Source organism: Aulostomus chinensis, chromosome 1 (genome assembly GCF_037954235.1).
Source record: "Aulostomus chinensis isolate RoL2024-O1b breed Wild chromosome 1, RoL_Achi_v1.0, whole genome shotgun sequence".
NCBI classification, from domain to species: domain Eukaryota; kingdom Metazoa; phylum Chordata; class Actinopteri; order Syngnathiformes; family Aulostomidae; genus Aulostomus; species Aulostomus chinensis.
Genome location: NC_141320.1, coordinates 33452159 through 33470359, shown reverse-complemented (window position 1 = coordinate 33470359; position 18201 = coordinate 33452159). Strand labels below are relative to the sequence as shown.

Genomic DNA, 18201 nt, shown 5'->3' with positions numbered 1-18201 from the left:
TTGAGTTTATTAGCAGCAATCACTACATTACTGTTAGCATCATTTTGAGTTGTTGAGCAATTCTCACGACATAACTGTAGCATTGAACTGAGTTCATTAGCAACTCTTACTAAATGACTGTCAGCATAAATTTGAGGTTGTTGGAAACTCTTCCTACATCACTGTAAGCATCACTGAGTTTCTTAGCAACTATCACGACATGACTGTTAGCATCATCTTGAATTCATTAGCAATTCTTCCGACATCACTGTCGCATTATTTTGAGGTCCGTAGCAACTCTTAGTACATGACTGTCAGCATCACTTTGAGGTTATTCGAAACGTTCACTCCATTACTGTTAGCATCATTTTGAGTTCATTAGCAATTCTTACTAAATCACTGTCGCATCATTTTGAGATCATTAGCAATTCTTCTGACATCACTGTAACATTATTTTGAGGTTCGTAGGCACTCTTACTACATTATTGTTGCATTATTTTAAGGTTCGTAGCAACTGTCACTACATTACTGTCAGCATCATTTTGAGTTCATGAGCAATTCTCACGACATCACTGTAGCATTGAATTGAGTTTATTAGCAACTCTTACTAAATGACTGTCAGCATCACTTTGAGGTTGTTCGAAACTCTTACTACATTACTGTAAGCATCACTGAGTTTCTTAGCAACTATCACTACATTACTGTTAGCATCATCTTGAGTTCATTAGCAATTCTTCCGACATCACTGTTGCAATATTTTGAGGTTCGTAGCAACTTTTACTACATTACTGTCGCATTATTTTGAGATTCGTAGCAACTCTTAGTACATGACTGTCAGCATCACTTTGAGGTTGTTCGAAACTCTTACTACAATACTGTAAGCATCACTGACTTGATGAGCAACTACCACTACATTACTGTTAGCATCATTTTTAGTTCATTAGCAATTCTTCCGACATCAGTGTCGCAATATTTTGAGGTTCGTAGCAACTTTTACTACATTACTGTCGCATTATTTTGAGGTTTGTAGCAACACTTAATACATGACTGTCAGCATCACTTTGAGGTTATTCGAAAGTTTCACTCCATTACTGTTAGCATCACTTTGAGGTTATTGGAAACGTTCACTCCATTACTGTTTGCATCATTTTGAGATCATTACCAATTCTTCTGACATCACTGTCGCATCATTTTGAGATCTTTAGCAATTCTTCCAACATCACTGTCGCATTATTTTAAGGTTCGCAGCAACTCTTACGACATGACTGTCAGCATCACTTTGAGGTTGTTCGAAACACTTACTACATTACTGTAAGCATCACTGACTTGATTAGCAACTACAACTACATAACTGTTAGCATCATTTTAAGTTCATTAGCAATTCTTCCGACATCACTGTCGCAATATTTTGAGGTTCCTAGCAACTTTTTCTACATTACTGTCGCATTATTTTGAGGTTCGTAGCAACACTTACTACATGACTGTCAGCATCACTTTGAGGTTATTCGAAAGTTTCACTCCATTACTGTTAGCATCATCTTGAGTTCATTAGCAATTCTTCCGACATCACTGTCGCAATATTTTGAGGTTCGTAGCAACTTTTACTACATTACTGTCGCATTATTTTGAGATTCGTAGCAACTCTTAGTACATGACTGTCAGCATCACTTTGAGGTTGTTCGAAACACTTACTACATTACTGTAAGCATCACTGACTTGATTAGCAATTACCACTAAATTACTGTTAGCATCATTTTGAGTTCACATTATCAATTCTTCCGACATCACTGTCGCAATATTTTGAGGTTCGTAGCAACTCTTACTACATTACTGTTGCATTATTTTGAGGTTCGTAGCAACTCTTAGTACATGACTTTCAGCATCACTTTGAGGTTATTCGAAACGTTCACTCCATTACTGTTAGCATCATTTTGAGTTGTTGAGCAATTCTCACGACATCACTGTAGCATTAAATTGAGTTCATTAGCAACTCTTACTAAATGACTGTCAGCATCACTTTGAGGTTGTTCGAAACTCTTACTACATTACTGTAAGCTTCACTGAGTTTCTTAGCAACTATCACTACATTACTGTTAGCATCATCTTGAGTTCATTAGCAATTCTTCCGACATCACTGTCGCAATATTTTGAGGTTCGTAGCAACTCTTACTACATGACTGTCAGCATCACTTTGACGTTATTCGAAACACTTACGACATTACTGTAAGCATGACTGAGTTGATTAGCAACTATCACTACATTACTGTGAGCATCATTTTGAGTTCATTAGCAATTCTTACTAAATCACTGTCGCATCATTTTAAGATCTTTAGCAATTCTTCCGACATCACTGTCGCAATATTTTGAGGTTCGTAGCAACTCTTACTACATTACTGTCGCATTGTTTTGAGGTTCGTAGCAACACTTATTACATGACTGTCAGCATCACTTTGAGGTTATTCGAAAGTTTCACTCCATTACAGTTACCATCATTTTGAGTTCATTAGCAATTCTTACTAAATCACTGTCGCATCATTTTGAGATCTTTAGCAATTCTTCCGACATCACTGTCGCATTATTTTGAGGTTCGTAGCAACTCTTACTACATGATTGTCAGCATCACTTTGAGGTTATTCGAAACGTTCAATCCATTACTGTTAGCATCATTTTGACTTCATTAGCAATTCTTACTAAATCACTTACGCATCATTTTGAGATCTTTAGAAATTCTTCTAACATCACTGTCGCATTATTTGAGGTTCGTAGCAACTCTTACTACATTACTGTCGCATTATTTAAAGGTTCGTAGCAACTCTTACTACATTACTGTTAGCATCACTTTGAGTTCATTCGCAACTATCACTACATTACTTTTAGCATCATTTTGAGTTTATTCGCAATTCTTACGACATCACTGTTGCATTAAATTGAGGTTAGTAGCAACTCTTACTTCATGACTGTCAGCATCACTTTGAGGTTGTTCGAAACTCTTACTACATTACTGTAAGCATCACTGAGTTTATGAGCAACTATCACTACATTACTGTTAGCATCATTTTGATTTCATTAGCAATTCTTCCGACATCACTGTCGCATCATTTTGAGATCATTAGCAATTCTTCTGACATCACTGTCGCATTATTTTGACGTTCTAGCAACTCTTACTACATTACTGTTGCATTATTTAAATGTTCGTAGCAACTCTTACTACATTACTGTAAGCATCACTGAGTTTATTAGCAACCATCACTACATTACTGTTAGCATCATTTTGAGTTCATTAGCAATTCTTAGGACATCACTTTCCCATCAGTTTGAGATCATTAGCAATTCTTCTGACATCACTGTCGCATTATTTTGAGGTTCGTAGCAACTCTTACTACATGATTGTCAGCATCACTTTGAGGTTATTCGAAACGTTCACTCCATTACTGTTAGCATCATTTTGAGTTCATTAGCAATTCTTACTAAATCACTGTCGCATCATTTTGAGATCATTAGCAATTCTTCCGACATCACTGTCGCAATATTTTGAGGTTCGTAGCAACTTTTATTACATAACTGTCGCATTATTTTGAGGTTCGTAGCAACTCTTAGTACATGACTGTCAGCATCACTTTGAGGTTGTTCGAAACACTTACTACATTACTGTAAGCATCACTGAGTTTATTAGCAACTATCACTACATTACTGTTAGCATCATTTTGAGGTTAGAAGCAACTGTTACTACATGACTGTCAGCATCACTTTGAGGTTGTTCGAAACACTTACTACATGACTGCAAGCATCACTGAGTTAATTAGCAACTATCACTACATTACTGTTAGCATCATTTTGAGTTCATTAGCAATTCTTCTGACATCACTGTCGCAATGTTTTGAGGTTCGTAGCAACTTTTACTACATTACCGTCGCATTATTTTGAAGTTCATAGCAACACTTACTACATCACTGTCAGCATCACTTTGAGGTTATTCGAAACTTTCACTCCATTTCTGTTCGCATCATTTTGAGTTCATTAGTAATTCTTACTAAATCACTGTCGCATCATTTTGAGATCTTTAGCAATTCTTCTGACATCACTGTTGCATTATTTTGAGGTTCGTAGCAACTCTTACTACATGACTGTCAGCATCACTTTGAGGTTGTTCGAATCTTTCACGACATTACTGTTAGCATCATTTTGAGTTCATTAGCAATTCTTCCGACATCACTTTAGTATTGTTTTGTGGCAAGTAGCAACTCTTACTACATGACTGTCAGCATCACTTTGAGGTTGTTCGAAACATTTACTACATTTCTTTAAACATCACTGAGTTTATTAGCAACTATCACTCCATCACTGTCGCATTATTTTGAGGTTCGTAGCAACTCTTAGTACATGACTGTCAACATCACTTTGAGTTTATTCGCAACTATCACTACATTACTGTTAGCATCATTTTGAGTTTATTAGCAATTCTTACTACATCACTGTCGCATCATTTTGAGATCATGAGCAATTCTTCCGACATCACTGTAGCATTATTTTGAGGTTTTGAGGTACCTTTGTTTGTAACCGATCTGCTGACCAGCGAGACGCCACCACGCACGGCTGTCGGCTCCGTAAAGGAGGGAGAGGAATTTGAAAGGACGGAGAAGGGTCGGACCAGGTCTTCTTCTAGGTGACCACTCACTATCGTCTGCCACACTGCCCCTCATGGTGGGGAGTGTAGCGCCATCCTGCCACAGTACATTTGTTTCATTCTTTTGCTCTTGCACTTTCATTAAAATGGACTTGACTTGAGAATGTTTTGTTTCAAAATATAGAAGAATTCCCAGATTTATAGGTAGCATGAGTATGAAATTGCACTTGCACCCGGTGGGAAAATGTCCTCTGCATTTGACTCTAACTATGTAGGAGCAGTGTTAGCAGTGTCAGCCTGGGGGCTTGGTCAAGATCAATGACAGGAGTAGCAGACAGGTAATATCCATAGCATGCTTGTTGTTTTAGAGGAGTAAGGGTACACTGTTGGTCTCTCACCTGATGCGCTGTCATCAGCACAAATGATCTGTTCCTAAACATCAAAATCTACCATCCCCCCTGATTGTTTTTTACAACTGGAGTACTGGTTAACACTTTAGAAAGCCTTCATTCAGAGCTGTGAAGAACCTTGAACCTGATATCCCAGACATCAAAGTGGGCCACTAACTGGCCAGATGAAGCTATGCTAGGCTGCTGTATTCTGAAGAGGTAAAGTAGCAGCTTCTGAGAGGGATGCTAACCTGGATGTGTTCATCTCCTACTTTAATATCAGCGGCCCAACTTGGAGCTCTGACAGCCTCCAGCTTGTTGTTCCTGTTTCTGCTTCAGTCAACAGGGAACTCCAACCTGCAGTCGAATCTTCAACAACAATGGAATAGAAAAGTGAGGAAGAAAAACTAGAATAAACTTACAAAGCTGAGAAATGTTCATGAAGAAGAAAGGCACACGTTATGATTGAGGCCAGAAACTAAAACTCCACACCAAATGTACTTTGACTTGTAGGATAATGAACTTGAATGTGTTGAAACAGCAGATCAATGAATCCACTACCACACAACAAGATGATGACCCCCTACCACAAGATGGCGTCACAGATCCTGACGCTCTGAGCAGGAAACACCGAGCAAAACATTACAACAAAGCTCCTGTTGTTCCCTACAGGAAAAACTGTGGCTCTGATGAGAAGAAGGATCCCAGCCTCCTCTGAGGATCCATGGCCGCACCATTGGGTAGAAGGACGATGGGGTCGGCACCAGGAGGAACCCTGGTGTCTCCGATGCAGGGAAGATGGAGCAGTGAAGAGGCCACATTGTTGCGTCCTAAAGAGGACATTTGGTGGAGCCTGAGACAGCAAACATCACGCCCCCTTCATCAGAAGAACCACAGCACCAGAAGAAAGAATCCTGGCAGTGACGACAGGGAGGATCAGGGTGACCTCCTCACCTCCACCTTTGAACCTTCAAATGAACTTTAAAAAGCTTTAGAGTGGAGAAGGATTTTAAAACCTTTTATTGTTTTTTCCTTTCATTCTCATTTGTGCGATTGTCTGATTTATTAGAAATAAACACTGTCTGCTGGGTTTCCATGGACTGTGATTCTCTTTTTGCATGCAAGTTGAAAGTTCTGCCAATAAAAACCACGAGTATTTGAAGACCAAAGGAAGAACCCCCAAAGTCAGGACCCTGAGATCAAAGTGAGCGCTCTGATCTCAGAGGTCTGGGATATTTCCCATCCCATGGCCCTTCAAATAAGAGCCCTGTGTCTCTGTCTCAAAGTTTTCAACCATATTTGTTTGTTAAATTAAAACCAGACGACCACTGTGGTCCTTTTTACATGGTAAGTAAAGCACAGATGCCCTGGTGGACCTGTTGGCACCCTGGACTTTGAATCCAGTGACCTGAGTCCAAGTCTCAGTTCCAGCAGGTTTCCTGCAGCCTTCAGTAGAGCTGCCATGTTTCTCTGTAGAGAACTAAGTGATGCTCTCAGCAGGTTGAGGGCACCACCAACAAGTGAGGGATGAACCTCTGACTTCCTTCTTGTCAAACAGGAAACTCCTAATACGTCATTTGAGTAAAGTACCTCATATTCCTGACATCCAAGTAGTAGTGAAGTGGAGGAAGAAGGGAGGAGATCTCCAACAGGATCCTTCTTCCCTCTGTCCTCCTTGATCTCATGGATCACCACAGTCAAGTGGAGACCCAAGCTCCCGGATGGATCTGGCACTCAGGAACTGCTGAGTTTTCCAGTGGACTTTGTTCCATCCATGGTTCAGGAACAGGACTCCTCCTGGTTAACCTGGTATCTTTCCACCCAACTGTGGGTTCTTGGAGAATTTTTCATGTCATGTCAAGAAATCAGGCTGGTGGGTTTTTCAATGAGAGAAATTCTGGTAACTTAATTAAGTGGCATGTTTGTTGAAGCAGTAATTAACTGATAAATTAAGGAAGGCCTGGCCAGTCTTTGCTCCCAGGTCATACGATGGAGTTAGAAAGTCCTGAATCAATCTGGAGTTCCATGATTTCCTTGTGGTTCATGATCCTTTTGCCAATGTAGTCTGGAACAAGAGCAAGATGAACCTCCAAATATCAACAGGTTGATTGCAGGTGATGTCAAGTTGTATTTAGAGGAACCTCCTCCTTGTGTTTGGTTCCAGGGTGGAAGGGTGAGAACTCTGGATCCAGTGATCCCATTTCAAGTCTCAGAAGGACCTTCCTGTCTGGAATGTGTCCCATGTACCAAACTGATCAAGAGATGTTACGTGGTTCAAATGTTCTGGTTCATTTCTTACTGCCATGAACACAGACTGTGTGTTTAATGTTAACAATAAATGTAACGACTAAGGAGCCAGTAGCTCCTGTGGAAAAAATTCTACTTTGTCAGTGAATGAATTCATTTGATATTGAAGTCTGCAACTTTCAGTGTCAGTCAGGATGGCCGAGCGGTCTAAGGCGCTGCGTTCAGGTCGCAGTCTCTCCTGGAGGCGTGGGTTCGAATCCCACTTCTGACAAAGGACATTTTCTCCACATTCCTATGCATCCACAATGGTACATTCCAAACCCAGTTGAAGCTGCTCTCCACTGATGGGAGTGAGTGGTTGAACTGGCAGCAAAGGAGCTTCCCTGTGACGGTCCAACATCGCCTGGTTTCCTCCAACATGGAGCAGCCACCAAACTCTTAACTTCAATGTTGGATCAAAGTCTGCTGAAGAAATGTGTTTTCTCTCAATTCACATTTTGTCCAGTAACTTCATAATCAGAGTCGCCATCTCATCACATGACTAAAGTCTGGGTTCTGGATTGGTGGTAAAATATCCTTCCATGCCCCTCACTAGTTTGCACACAGAAAAGCATATTTTACTGGTTTCAGATCTCTTAGCTTGTTCTCTCTCTTAAACCAGCTGAGGCAGCTTTCATTGTGTGATTTATTTTAAAATATAAATATGGAACAGAACCATTGGAATCAGATGTCAGGACATTTGAAGGAATGTCAATCTCCTGTTGAAATGTTGCAGTGTGCAGCTGAGGCTCTCTGGCAGTGGCACCAGGAGCCCCAATGGCAGAACCTGGACCCTCCTGGAGGAGAACCACAGGTGAGGGCCTTCTTGGCTCCAGATTGATGGAAATCAAGTGTCTGAGGCTGTTAGCAGCCATGAAGTTGATCTGGTTGGCACTGGTATTTGTTCTTGCTGCAGCTCAGGAGTGATTCAGGAGAAGAGTTTCAGAACAGCCCAGGTTGGGGACTGGAATTCTAAAATTTCCCCTGGAACCAAACAACCTTGGAGGGTAAAAGCTCCAATCATAGCCACTCAGATGCAGCAGCAGAAGAAGCTGTCATCCACCCTGACAGTCAGAGCATCAAGTCAAGAAAACATCACCATCTTGTAGTTCCAAACCTCCACCTGTCAGATTCAGCTACTTCTTATTGTGGGACTTTAAACTTGAACACAATGGAATTTGGACAAGGAGTTTTCCTTCCAGTCCAAACATCATCGTCCAGCCTCCAACCAGAGGTCCATCAGTTATCATGGAGCCACAGGTGGAGTCTGGATTCTTTTCTATAATGTGATGGCAATGACAGTCCTGCCAAGTGACATCACTGACATGACTGGATGACTTCAGTCATGTGACTGGATGACTTCAGTCATGTGACTGGATGGCAGTGCAGATTCCAATGTAGAGGTTGGGGAAATAGTCTCTGAGAATCCAGCTTGAACCCATGCCCTCCTTGTTCTTCAAAAACCCAAACAGCGACCATCAGTCTCCCACCAATCCTGTACTTGGTTCAATGTTGCTGTTCCATTTTGCAGCATTCATCCCCTCATTCTGGAGGCTTTAACATGAAAATGAAAATGCTGACAGACACAAATGCAAATCAGGGTATTTGACCAGAGGTGACATATCTTTTAATGCCTTTCTTGTTATATTTGATATATATGTTCTGTATGGTTATATTTGTTATGGTTGTTATGGAGTTGATGGTTATTATCTCTGTTTCTTGTGTCTTTGTCTTTGTCGTCCTCCCCTTCGTCCGTCCTGGATTTTTGACCTTGGTTTCAGGAAGCGTGTGACCTCAAGTCCTTTTTCTGTGTTGCTGAACGTAGAGCCTTGCTTCATTGTGCTCGCTAAAGTGTGATCCTCCCTGCTAATTCCTTATTTCCTTGACTAATTACCCACCAAAAATTAATACCTAACTGCTTTATTTGGCTGAAGTTTAAAAGACCATCATTCTGGTAGCAACAGTCTTTCTGCCTGATAAATTCTCCACTCCAAGCTAACGATGGCTTCTCCCTCTTGTCCTCCTCTCTCCTGCTCAGAGTGCCACATGTTTTCTTCCTCCTCTGCCTCCTTTAGTGATACTGATAAGTGTGTTAAATGTAGTTTTCTTGTTGTGTTGGAGGTGAGGCTTAGCGATGTTGAATTGGACCTGCAGCAGCTCTGCACCAAAAGCTGCGAGAGCTAGCCAGCCCTCACTAGCTGGTGTAGACCAACTTAGCTTAGCTCCTAGCTTAGGCCTAACTAGCGCTTCCCCAGCAGCTCCCAAGCATCTGGGAGAGTGCCAAGAAAAGTTGGGCCTAAGCTAGGATGTGCTTGCTCATGAAGAATTGTTGGGTGTAAATTCATTTAAGGAGTGTTGAACTGGACCTGTTCTACTTGTAAAGTGTAACTTTTGTTATTTGGTGCTTTATAGGGTGATGACTTGACTTCATTGCAGCTTTGACCTGAGCAGGTGTTCATCCTCATCTCAGTAACAGGGGACACTTTATCACAGCAGTGGACAAACATCAGCATTCATCACCCAGCAGCTCCTCTGATCAACAGAACAAGTTAAAGTATTCTGGAGAATGAGGGCATGGATCCCTCTACCTCTCACATGCTAAGCTAGCACTCTACCATTTGAGCTAATTCCTCTGTTAAGGAGCACAGCAGATGATGGAGGTTGACCTTTAGGCTGCTGAGAATTCAACAACTGAAACATTTTAGGAATTCCCTCATCTTGTTGGAAATAATTTGATAGAAGAAAACCTTGAAACATGATGTTGTTATTATTTATGTCTTTAATGCACCCAAACCTTTATTTTTCTGGGGTTTTGAGAGGTTCTGGGTCATGAATCAAAATTTAAAATGGACAAAAATGTCCTGCAGGGTCACTGGGGCCGCACGTTTCATGTTCTCAACAGATTAGAACTGTAGAGTGTGTGTGGTGTGTTTGTCAGGAGCTGTCAAGACCAAAGTTGTTGACACACAAAAGAAAGAAACATGTCAAAGTTTGTTCATTCTTGTGAGTTCAACTGAAAATTAGTTGCAGAGTGACGACAAAAATGGAGAAATCCTCACTATCCTATCCTCTTCACTACTCCATCAAAACCACTGACACACACACACACACACAAATAGTTTGTGTTTGTGAGAAGATAAAAAACCTACTATGCTTCAATAAATATAAATTGTTGAGTATCAATCCTCTACTCATGTGTGTGAGTGTAGTTGTTGTGGCCGAGTGGTGAAGGCGATGGACTAGAAATCCATTGGGGTCTCCCTGCTCAGGTTCCAGTCCTGCCAACAACGTTAAACTGCTGTTCCAGAGGAGACAACACCTGCTCCTACTGTAGGTCCATGTGTCAAAGGTTTTCTTTCAAGGGCTGCAGCAGCTGATGATGAGGGAGAGAGAGAGGATTGGTCGCATGTTGTCTTGTCTCCACCATTCTGGTGTTGACCAGATACTCCAGTGGTGGTGAAGCTGATGGGAAGGTTCCATGTTCTACCAGTCTCATCTAGAACTGAGGTGGAGCTTAGGGTTAAGTAGGAATTGGTTTGGTTTAGTCCCTGGGAATGTCAGTTGGTGTGTGTGTGTGTGTGTGTGTGTGTGTGTGTGTGTTACATGCATTTCTTGTCTTATCTGTTTTTCTATTGGAGACCATTTCTCTATAGAACGTGATCAGGACTCCTCATCCTCACAGGGACCAAAGACAAAGTAATTTGTCTTTTAGAGTTTAGGTCTGAGTAGAGTTTAGGTTCAGATTAGGGATTAGACATCCTTTGGTGAGGATTAGGATTAAGGTGAAACTGTACATGAAATGGAAATTAATGTCCGAACTAGGATAGCTGTGCAAACCTGTGTGTGTGCGTGTGTGTGTGTGTGTGCGTGTGTGTGTGTGTGTGTGTGTGTGTGAGTCTGTGTGTGTGTGTGTGTGTGTGTGTGTGTGTGTGTACATGCAGACTTTCCCTTGTGACAGCTGATTTGGTTTGGAATCCATCTTAGTCAGGAAATTTGGAGAAAATTCTATCATTTAATTGCAATTATTTTGATTTACAACACTGCAAAAATAAGTAAAATCATCTCCCCTCCAAAAACCCTCCTCTTCAACTTTGTACTCAAGTTGTCTCCTCATCAGGCACCACAGGATCCAGCAGGTTCAGTTAAAACGGTCATTAGAGATTGAAAAAATGTCCATCAAACACAAAATAAGGCTTCAAATAGGTTTACAATTTTATTTGATGTTGACACATTTTGTCCATTTGACATCAGGACTGCTCCCAGATCAGCTCCATGACCTCATCCCTGCACCAGATCAGCTCCATGACCTCATCCCTGCACCAGAGTACCGCCCAAGTTCATCAAGGACAGCAAACATGAGCAGATCTAGATTCACCTCCATCTTTAGAGGCTGTTGAATTTCCTCCTGAGGACCGTCAGGCTGTTTCCTTACTTTGCTGTGACCCAACAGCAGACAGCAACAAGGACTGCTGCAGTGCACTTGGTAAAATCACCATCTGGAGTCTGGACCAAGATGCTGATGTGATCCTTTGATGAGTTTAGAATCAGTCAGAGATCAAAGACTGAAGCAGGAGATCAATGTACAGAATTCAGAGATCAAAGACTGAAGCAGGAGATCAATGTACAGAATTCAGAGATCAAAGACTGAAGCAGGAGATCAATGCACAGAATTCAGAGATCAAAGACTGAAGCAGGAGATCAATGCACAGAATTCAGAGATCAAAGACTGAAGCAGGAGATCAATGCACAGAATTCAGAGATCAAAGACTCCTGGAGCTTTGCCTTCTCTTGTCTTTGGGCCTGGATGTTCCTGAATGTTTTACTCCACCAGTAACTTGTTCATCCTCCTTTTTCTGCCTCGTGTCTCTGAATCAGCTCATCGTTTGTTGTGTCCACGTCTCCGTGTCACCACCTCAAGTCAGTTATCAACCTGTGGGAACAATAAATGCTGCCTACTTCAGAACTTTGCAGCTCAGTTGAATGTGTGGCTCCTACATTTTCTACTTGCACTCCAAAAAATTAATTCCCAAAAGGAACATTATTATTATCATGTTTTATGTAACATGAATGACACATCAATATCCAAATATATACATGACATCAATTATCTCTTGATAGGGATAAACATCAATAACAAGTGAGAGAAGTCATGTGGTTCTCCGACCTCTCTAAGCTGCATAGCAGTGCTGGAGGAGTGCTGACATCATCATTCTGGTTCCTTGCTGGATGGAGGCCTAAACTCTGCAGTGAAACCTACTGCCTTGAACTCCCTCTTCATTCTGGCTCAGGCTTTTCCTGCCAACAAGGCAGCGTCAACAGAAGCAGTCAGCTGATGTCCACAGCTCAACATGAAAAGGACACTTTTCTTTGAAGACAAAACTTTCAAGGAGTTTTTGCTGCCAATACAGGACAACACCCACTCACAAACCAGTGTTGGGCAAGTTACTGAACAGCTGTAATGTGTTATTTATTACTTGTTACTGTCATTTTAAAATAATTGGTTACATTAGGATTGTGTCTGCCAGGGCCATCTTTCTGTGTGGAGTCTCCATGTTCTCCCCATGCCTGCGTGGGTTCTCTCTGGTACTCCAGCTTCCTCCCACCGTCCAAAGACATGCAATTTGGGGACGAGGCTGATTGGACACTCTAAATTGACCGTAGGTGTGAATGGTTGTTCGTCTCTGTATATTGGCCCTGCGATGGACTTGCGACCTGTCCAGGGTGTACCCCACCTCTCTCCCGTAGACGCTGGGATAGGCTCCACCCCCCCTGCGACCCTTACCAGTAAGGAATAAGCGGAAGACGACGATGGATGGATGGATAATGAACTTGAATGTGTTGAAACAGCAGATCAATGAATCCACTACCACACAATAAGATGATGACCCCCTACCACAAGATGGCGTCACAGATCCTGACGCTCTGAGCAGGAAACACCGAGCAAAACATTACAACAAAGCTCCTGTTGTTCCCTCCAGGAAAAACTGTGGCTCTGATGAGAAGAAGGATCCCAGCGTATTCTGAGGATCCATGGCCGCACCATTGGGTAGAAGGACGATGGGGTCGGCACCAGGAGGAACCCTGGTGTCTCCGATGCAGGGAAGATGGAGCAGTGAAGAGGCCACATTGTGGCGTCCTAAAGAGGACATTTGGTGGAGCCTGAGACGGCAAACATCACGCCCCCTTCATCAGAAGAACCACAGCACCAGAAGAAAGAATCCTGGCAGTGACGACAGGGAGGATCAGGGTGACCTCCTCACCACCACCTTTGAACCTTCAAATGAACTTTAAAAAGCTTTAGAGTGGAGAAGGTTTTTAAAACATTTTATTGTTTTTTCCTTTCATTCTCATTTGTGCGATTGTCTGATTCATTAGAAATAAACACTGTCTGCTGGGTTAAAATTGACTGTGATTCTCTTTTTGCATGCAAGTTGAAAGTTCTGCCAATAAAAACCACAAGTATTTGAAGACCAAAGGAAGGACCCCCAAAGTCAGGACCCTGAGATCAAAGTGAGCGCTCTGATCTCAGAGGTCTGGGATATTTCCCATCCCATGGTCCTTCAAATAAGAGCTCTGTGTCACTGTCTCAAAGTTTTCAACCGTATTTGTTTGTGAAAATTAAAACCAGATGACCACTGTAGTCCCTCCTACATGATTAGTGCCATATTTCGTCTCAATCACATCTTCTTTGGACAGGTTCCATGGTGTAACGGTTAGCACTCTGGACTTTGAATCCAGCAATCCGAGTTCAAATCTCGGTGGAGCCTCCAGCACGTCTCTGACAGGCTTTGAAAGTGGAGTTGTGTTTGTCCGTGGCCAACTCCTGCTCCTTGGCTGCGGTGGACGGGAGGAGGCTCAGGTCCTAACAATGCTGCCTCCAGCTTTAATTAAGACCTCAGTTTTGTCCTGGTTGAGCTGGAGAAAGTTCTCTGTCACCATGACAGGTAAATGGACATCAACTGGTCCTGAGTCATCAGGAGACACGGCCATGTGAAAAGAAGAGAATGGCTGCTAGCTTGACGAAGAACTGCACAAACCAGGTTCAAGCTGGACTTTGGACCCTGGTATCTGCAACGACTCCATCAACTCCTAATCTAGCAGCTCTGCTGGGTCCAACTATTTTACAGAACATTTGACAGACCTGTGGAGCAGTGAGGACACACATGAGTTGATCACATGATCCACTGAAGCACCATTTTACCTGCCACTGAGGTCACCAGCATGAACTGGAGTTGGGAATCTTGAATTGAACCTGGTATCACAGCGACACCTACTGCTGCAAAATGGAACAGCAACATTGAACCCAGTACAAGATTGGAGGGAGACTGATGGTCGCTGTTTGGGTTTTTGAAAAACAAGGGGGGCGTTGGTTCAAGCTGGATTCTCAGAGACTATTTCCCCAACCTCTACATTGGAATCTACACTGTCATCCAGTCATGTGACTGAAGTCATCCAGTCACGTGACTGAAGTCATCCAGTCATGACTGAAGTCATCCAGTCATGTGACTGAAGTCATCAATTCATGTCAGTGATGTCACTCTGCAGGACTGTCATTGCCGTCTCATTCTAGAAAAGAACCCAGACTCCACCTGTGGCTCCATGATAACTGATGGACCTCTGGTTGGAGGCTGGACGATGATGTTTGGACTGGAAGGAAAACTCCTTGTCCAAATTCCATTGTGTTCAAATTTAAAGTCCCACAATAAGAAGTAGCTGAATCTGACAGGTGGAGGTTTGGAACTACAAGATGGTGATGTTTCCTTGACTTGATGCTCTGACTGTCAGGGTGGATGACAGCTTCTTCTGCTGCTGCATCTGAGTGGCTATGATTGGAGCTTTTACCCTCCAAGGTTGTTTGGTTCCAGGTGAAACTTGTGAAACACACACAGTGACCCCGCATGTCGTTTTTGTCCAACTTAAATTTTCATTCATTACCCAGAACCTCTCAAAAGCCCTGAAGAAAAATTGAATATTTGGTGTTTGAAAGCCATAAATCACATCCATATCATCTCGTCCATCTCAGTCTGACCTCATCTTTGTTTGTTGTTTTTAAAGAGGGACAAATTGGTACTTGGTTAAAAAAGCACTCTGGGAAAATGATCCTGCTTTCAGGGAGGTCTTTGGTGAGTTTGCTAACAATGCAGAGAACCATGACGGAACCAAGCACAAGGCTGCTGCCCTCCGCATCACAGCTACACTTTGGAGTCTGTTTGAACTGAATGTGAAGGGTCTGACATCATCACACCAGTACGACAACAAGTGACCGTGAACCAAAGAAAACCTTCACTGATGAGTCCATGGATCTAATTGATCTGTGCCATTTCCTGATCTTCAGGTTCGTTCTTTGATTTCTTTCTTTGATCTCTAAATTCTGTGCTTTGGTTTCCTTGGTCAGTCCTTGAATTCTGGTTCATAATAAAAAAGAACTCCCAGCATATTTCTGCAGACCATAGATAGGGATTTTACCAACTGCACCATAGCAACCCTCTTGCTGTCTGCTGCTGTGCCATTGAAAAGTAAGACAGCCTGGCAGTCAACAAACTGGGCTCAACAGAAAAATGTCAACTAAAGATGGATTAAAGACCAGGAGGAAATGTAACCAACCTACAAAGATGGAGGAGAATTGAGACCCACATGTTTGCCATCCTTGATGAACTGTCCACTGGTGCAGGGGATGAGGTCATGGCGATGATCTGGGAGCCAGTCCTGGATGTTAAATGCCCTGATGATGGACAGTGCAGTGGCAAAATGTCCGGTCCACTGACTGAACTCTGCCACAAATGAGGAACAACAGTCAGCAAGGAGTAGAAACGAAGAGGAGAAATGGAGAGAACAGAAAGAATGAGAGATCATGGAGGAAAGAGGCTGATATTTGCAAGTGTTCTGACTACAACACAGCAATCTAGAGAAACCATGACCTGGATTACTGAGGACCTCCACTGGCAGTTCATTTCTGTTGATCATAGGGCCATGCTGGGTGAAGCAGGACTGAATCCTGGGACTGAGGTTGTGGAGCAATGGTCACCTTTCCTGCTGAAACTGTCAATTCTTCTGCTTGGTTCTCTCCACAAAACCAGTCCCTTAACGGAGCTCAAACCCCAGTTACAGCTGTGAGAGCCCAGAATCGGACACACTGGACCATCAGGAACAGCTTTGTGCTTTCAAACAACAGAGACGACACTCAAGGACTCAGGGAATGCAGGAATCTCTGGCCTCAGCTGACATGTTGAATTTCAGCAACACTTCATGATGCTGAGTTTAGCAAACCAATGAGAAGATGAAGGAGGCCGTCAACTCCTTCAAGCTCAACATCTCCACTGCTTTACCTCAGGAGGTCAGAGGTCAAAGCAGAACCTGCACCCCCCACCTCTGATGTTTACTCCACACAGAGATGAGGGGTCGGTTCAGAAGAGTGAGCTGGAGTCTGGGCAAGTCTTTTCATTCAGTCCCTGGTTTAAACAATTGTCTCCACCAACTTCAGTATGGGTCTGGACCTGCACAGGTTCCAATTCCTGTCTTGGTCCCAAGGGTTTGTTGAACCAGAGAAGCTCCAACTGGTGACGCTCATCCAACCATGCATGAAGGTCAACCTGCATTATCTGCTGTGCTCATTAGCAGGGACTTAGCTCCAATGGTAGAGTGCTAGCTTAGCATGTGAGAGGGAGAGGGATCCATACCCTCGTTCTCCAGAATACTTTAACTTGTTCTGTTTATCAGAGGAGCTGCTGGGCGATGAATGCTGATGTTTGTCCACTGCTGTGACAAAGTGTCCCCTGTTACTGAGATGAGGATGAACACCTGCTCAGGTCAAAGCTGCAATCAAACCAGGGACTTTGAACCACACAGGTAGTGAAGGAGTTTGTCACCAGGCTTTAAACTTCCCACCATCTCCTGAATGTGGAGCAACTTGTCCTGCCAAAACTGTCCCCTCTTCCATCCTTAATAACACCTGTCCTGACAGCCGCTCAGGCTGCAGCAGTGAAAGCGCTGAATGCAGCCAGGATACACAATGACTCAACACAGGAATCTGTTGACTCAGCTGGAGAAGCAGAGGGTCCACCAAGACCAGCAGACACCTTCATTCTTGATTCTTGATTTCAAGGGCAGCCCCTTGAGATGCACCATCTCATTTTGGAGGGGGTCCTGACAAATAATGACCAACAATACAACAATAATAAAAGTAGATTCTATTTTCAACACAAGGACACACACATCATACACCCAGGTACAGGCCAACAATGTTCCCCAAAGCCCCCCCCCCCCCCCCCATCCAGTATTATACAAAGTATGATCAGAGATCCCACTACAGAATAAGAGTGGGCCTGTGTTCACATACTCATACATTTAAACACCCATCTAAATAAATACTGCTTCCATGCACCATTAAAGTACACAATGCATATTCATACACAAATATCCACATATTTACAGTACAGAGAACAAACAAGAACAAGTAGAGAGTGAATCCTGGAGAGAAAAGGGGAAGTGCATCAGAAACGAGAGCAGATGTTTGAAAATGCTTGATGATTTGAAGATGAGAAAGGAAGAGAGAGACCCAAGTGAGGAGGAAAGGTTGTTCCAATCTGATGGAGCTTTAAATACAACCGGTCAAAGCAGGAGGCCGTCCCCACTGATCCTGGATCTGCTCGACCTTCCTGCCTGTTAAAAGGAAGGTTTTCATCACCACTGTTGCAGGATGTCCTGCTGGTGGAGAACTGTTGGGTGGAGGTTCATTGAAGCAGTTTGGTGCTGGACCTGCTCTACTAGTAAAGAGTCATGAGAGAACTTTGTTGTGATTTGGTTCTAACAAATAAAAATGACTTGACTTGATTTGGTGCCTCATGAGGAGAAAATTTGGGCACAAAAGTTGGACAAGAGTGTTTGTGGAGGTTGTGGATCAAAGTTCTATTGATATACAACACA

The 18201-nt window shown here is 42.9% G+C and overlaps 2 non-coding genes across 2 annotated transcripts; both read left to right on the top strand.

Moving 5' to 3' along the window:
* Window positions 1-7427: 7427 nt before the first annotated feature.
* On the top strand, window positions 7428-7510 carry trnal-cag (transfer RNA leucine (anticodon CAG)). Its single transcript has one exon. It is a non-coding gene; the product is annotated as a tRNA-Leu (tRNA).
* Window positions 7511-13973: 6463 nt separating this feature from the next.
* On the top strand, window positions 13974-14045 carry trnaq-uug (transfer RNA glutamine (anticodon UUG)). The gene has a single exon. It is a non-coding gene; the product is annotated as a tRNA-Gln (tRNA).
* Window positions 14046-18201: the final 4156 nt, after the last annotated feature.